Source organism: Arachis hypogaea, chromosome 2, assembly GCF_003086295.3.
Source record: "Arachis hypogaea cultivar Tifrunner chromosome 2, arahy.Tifrunner.gnm2.J5K5, whole genome shotgun sequence".
Taxonomy (NCBI): Eukaryota; Viridiplantae; Streptophyta; class Magnoliopsida; order Fabales; family Fabaceae; genus Arachis; species Arachis hypogaea.
Window position 1 is genome coordinate 73,619,688 of NC_092037.1, and position 5,284 is coordinate 73,624,971.

Sequence of the window (5,284 nt, forward strand, 5' to 3'; positions counted from 1 at the left end):
TCTTTATTCTTCTAATTTTTGAAAATTACATGCATTATGTTCTTCATTGATCTTCAAGTTGTTCTTGATGATTTCCTTGCTCTGATCTTTAAATTCTCTTGTCTTGAGTGTTTTGTTGTTTCTCATATGCATTCTTAAGTTGTTAGTGTCAATAGTATACAAACTTCTAAGTTTGGTGTCTTGCATGCATTGTTTATTTGATCTTAGTTTCAATTTGATTATTCCTCATTATTAAAAATCCAAAAAAAAATTTTAATTTGTGTCTTTTCAAGTCAATAATACAGGGAATTGAAGATTCAGAACATACAGCAGAAGAATTACACGGAAAAAGCTGGGCATTCAAAACGCCCAGTGAGGAAGGAAAACTGGCGTTTAAACGCCAGCCAGGGTGCCTGGCTGGGCGTTTAACGCCCAAAAGGGGTGAGTTTTGGGCGTTAAATGCCAAAATGTATACCATTCTAGGTGTTTAACGCCAGGATGGCACAAGAGGGAAGATTTTGTTTTTAATTCAATTTTTTTTCAAGTTTTCAAAATCAAATCTTTTTCAAATCATATTTTTTCAATCATATATTTTCAAAATCAATTTCTTTCCATTTTCAAAAATACTTGCTAACAATTAATGATTTGATTCAACATTTCAAGTATGTTGCCCTTTCTGTTGAGAAAGGTTTAATGTCTGAATCATATCTTTTAAATTTCTTGTTAGCCAAGTCATTAATTTTCAAAATCAAATCTTTTTAAATTGTTTTTCAAATCATATCTTCTCAATCATATCTTTTTAAAACTATATCTTTTCAATCATATCTTATTAATCACATCTTTTTCAAAATAGTTTTCAATCATATCTTTTTGATTTCTAATTTCAAAGTCTTTTTCAAAAATCACTTTATTTCTTTCCCAATCATAATTTTCGAAAATCATTCTTCAATTTTTCAAAATATTTTTAAAATCTTTTTAATTTATTTTCGAAAATTTCTTCCCTTCTTCTCATATCCTTCTATTTATGGACTAACACTCCTCCTCAATGGACAATTCGAATTCTATCTTTCTAGATAAGTTCGAATTCTTCTACCTCTTCCTTCTATTTTTCTTTTCTTCTGACACCTCAAGGAATCTCTATACTGTGACATAGAGGATTCCACATTTTCTTGTTCTCTTTTTTTATATGAGCAAGAACAAAGACAAAAGCATTCTTGTTGAGGCTGACCCTGAACCTGAAAGGACCTTGAAGCGAAAGCTAAGAGAAGCAAAAGCACAACTCTCTGTAGAGGACCTAACAGAAATCATCAAAGAAGAAGAACACATGGCAGCCGAAAACAACAACAATGCCAACAATGCAAGGAAGGTGCTGGGTGACTTTACTGCACCCACTCCCGACTTCTATGGGAGAAGCATCTCTATCCCTACCATTGGAGCAAACAACTTTGAGCTTAAGCCTCAATTAGTTTCTCTAATGCAACAGAATTGCAAGTTTCATGGACTTCCATTGGAAGATCCTCATCAGTTTTTAGCTGAATTCTTGCAAATCTGTGACACTGTCAAGACCAATGGGGTTGACCCTGAGGTCTACAGACTTATGCTATTCCCTTTTGCTGTAAGAGACAGAGCTAGGATATGGTTGGACTTACAACCTAAAGAAAGCCTGAACTCTTGGGAAAAGCTAGTCAATGCCTTCTTGGCAAAGTTCTTTCCACCTCAAAAATTGAGTAAGCTTAGAGTGGAAGTCCAAACCTTCAGACAGAAGGAAGGTGAATCCCTCTATGAAGCTTGGGAAAGATACAAACAATTGATCAGAAAGTGTCCTTCTGACATGCTTTCTGAATAGAGCATCATAGGAATCTTCTATGATGGTTTGTCTGAACTGTCCAAGATGTCATTGGACAGCTCTGCTGGAGGATCTCTTCATCTGGAGAAGACGCCTGCAGAAGCTTAAGAACTCATTGAAATGGTTGCAAATAACCAATTCATGTACACTTCTGAAAGGAATCCTGTGAACAATGGGACGAATCAGAAGAAAGGAGTTCTTGAGATTGATACTCTGAATGCTATATTGGCTCAGAACAAAATATTGACTCAGCAAGTCAATATGATTTCTCAAAGTCTGTCTAGAATGCAAGCTACACCAGGCAGTACTAAGGACGCTTTATTTGAAGAAGAAGCTTATGATCCTGAGAACCCTTCAATGGAAGAGGTGAATTACATGGGAGAACGCTATGGAAACACCTATAATCCTTCATGGAGAAATCATCCAAATCTCTCATGGAAGGATCAACAGAGACCTCAACAAGGTTTCAACAACAATAATGATGGAAGAAACAGGTTTAGCAATGGCAAACCTTTTCCATCATCTTCTCAGCAACAGACAGAGAATTCTAAGCAGAGCCACTCTGACTTAGCAACCATGGTCTCTGATCTAATCAAAACCACTCAAAGTTTCATGATGAAACAAGGTCCTCCATTAGGAATTTGGAGGCACAAGTGGGACAGCTGAGCAAGAAAATTACTGAATTCCCTCCTAGTACTCTTCCAAGCAATACAGAAGAGAATCCAAAAGGAGAGTGCAAGGTCATCAACATGGCCGAATCTGGAGAGGAGGAAGAGACAGTGATCGCCACTGAGGAGGACCTCAATGGACGTCCACTGGCCTCCAATGAGTTCCCTAATGAGGAACCATGGGAATCTGAGGCTCACACTGAAACCATAGAGATTCCATTGGATTTACTTCTGCCATTCATGAGCTCTGATGAGTATTCTTCCTCTGATGAGGACGAATATGTCACTGAAGAGCAAGTTTCTAAATACCTTGGAGCAATCATGAAGTTAAATGACAAGTTATTTGGTAATGAGACATGGGAGGATGAACCCCTCTACTCACCAAAGAACTGGATGACTTGACTAGGCAAAAATTACCTCAAAAGAGACAGGACCCTGGGAAGTTCTCAATACCTTGTACCATAGGCACCATGACCTTTGAGAAGGCTCTGTGTGACCTAGGGTCAAGCATAAACCTCATGCCTCTCTCTGTAATGGAGAAGCTAGGGATCTTTGAGGTACAAGCTGCAAGAATCTCACTAGAGATGGCAGACAATTCAAGAAAACAAGCTTATGGACTGGTAGAGGATGTTCTGGTAAAGGTTGAAGACTATTACATCCCTGCTGATTTCATAGTCCTAGAGACTGGGAAGTGCATGGATGAATCTATCATCCTTGGCAGCCCCTTCCTAGCCACAGCAAAGGCTGTGATTGATGTTGACAGAGGATAATTGATCATTCAAGTGAATGAAGAATCCTTTGTGTTTAAGGCTCAAGGATATCGTTCTGTTACCATGGAGAAGAAGCATGAAGAGCTTCTCTCAAAACAGAGTCAAACAGAGCCCCCACAGTCAAACTCTAAGTTTGGTGTTGGGAGGCCACAACCAAATTCTAAATTTAGTGTTGAACCCCCACATTCAAACTCTAAGTTTGGTGTTGGGAGGTTCCAACATTGCTCTGAGCATCTGTGAGGCTCCATGAGAGCCCACTGTCAAGCTACTGATGTTAAAGAAGCGCTTGTTAGGAGGCAATCCCAATGTTATATTTATCTATTTTCCTTTGTTATTTTATGTCTTTTATAGGTTGATGATCATGGGAAGTCACAAAATCAATTGAAAAAGCAAAAACAGAATGAAAAATAGAAAAAAAAATAGCACACCCTGGAGGAAAACCTTGCTGGCATTTAAACGCCAGTAAGGCAGCAAATGGGCGTTTAACGCCCAGTCTGGCACCATTCTGGGCGTTTAACGCCAGAAAGGGGCACCAGACTGGCGTTTAACGCCAGGAATGGACAAGAAGCTGGCGTTAAACGCCAGAAATGGGCACCAACCCTGCATTTAATGCCAGAATTGGCAGAAAGAGCAATTTTGCTCGCCACTTGGTGCAGAGATGAATTATCCTTGACTCCTCAGGATCTGTGGACCCCACAGGATCCCCACTTACCCCACCACTCTCTCTCTCTCTTCTTCACCCATTCACCAATCACCTCAACACCTCTTTCCCAAAAACCCCTCACCTATCAAATCCCACCATTCTCTTCACCACTCACATCCATCCTTCATAAAACCCCACCTACCTTACCATTCAAATTCAAACCACTTTCCCTCCCAAACCCACCCATACATAACCGAACCCTACACCTCTCCGCACCCCTATATAAACCCATCTTCACTCCTTCATTTTCACACAACCTACACACTACTTCTCCCTATTGGCCGAAAAATAAAGCCACCTCCATCTCCTCTATTTATTCTTCTTCTACTCTCTTCTTTCTTCTTTTGCACGAGGACGAGCAAACCTTCTAAGTTTGGTGTGGCAAAAGCATTGCTTTTTGTTTTTCTATAACCATTTATGGCATCTAAGGCCAGAGAAACCTCTAGAAAGAGGAAAGGGAAGGCAAAAGCTTCCACCTCCGAGTCGTGGGAGATGGAGAGATTCATCTCAAGGGTGCATCAAGACCACTTCTATAAAGTTGTGGCCATGAAGAAGGTGATCCCCGAGGTCCCTTTCAAACTCAAAAAGAGTGAATATTCGGAGATCCGACATGAGATCCGAAGAAGAGGTTGGAAAGTTCTTACCAACCCCATTCAACAAGTCGGAATCTTAATGGTTCAAGAGTTCTATGCCAATGCATGGATCACCAAGAACCATGATCAAAGTGTGAACCCGGACCCAAAGAATTGGCTTACAATGGTTCGGGGGAAATACTTAGATTTTAGTCCGGAAAATGTAAGGTTGGCATTCAACTTGCCCATGATGCAAGGAGATGAACACCCCTACACTAGAAGGGTCAACTTTGATCAAAGGTTGGACTAAGTCCTCATAGACATTTGTGAAGAGGGCGCTCAATGGAAGAGAGATTCAAGAGGGAAGCCGGTTCAACTGAGAAGGCATGACCTCAAGCCCGTGGCTAGGGGATGGTTGGAGTTTATCCAACGTTCAATAATTCCCACTAGCAACCGGTCCGAAGTTACTATAGACCGGGCTATCATGATTCATAGCATCATGATTGGAGAAGAAGTAGAAGTTCATGAGGTTATATCCCAAGAACTTTATAAGGTGGCGAACAAGTCCTCTACCTTGGCAAGGTTAGCCTTCCCTCATCTCATTTGTCACCTCTGTTATTCGGTTGGAGTTGACATAAAGGAAGACATCCTTATTGATGAGGACAAGCCCATCACTAAGAAAAGGATGGAGCAAACAAGAGATCCCACTCATCATGAAATCCCTGAGATGCCTCAAGGGATGCACT

At 40.4% G+C, this 5,284-nt stretch overlaps 1 non-coding gene across 1 annotated transcript; it reads right to left on the reverse strand.

Moving 5' to 3' along the window:
- Window positions 1-1,708: 1,708 nt before the first annotated feature.
- LOC112762814 (small nucleolar RNA R71) lies at window positions 1,709-1,816 on the reverse strand. Its single transcript, XR_003182768.1, has one exon. It is a non-coding gene; the product is annotated as a small nucleolar RNA R71 (small nucleolar RNA).
- Window positions 1,817-5,284: the final 3,468 nt, after the last annotated feature.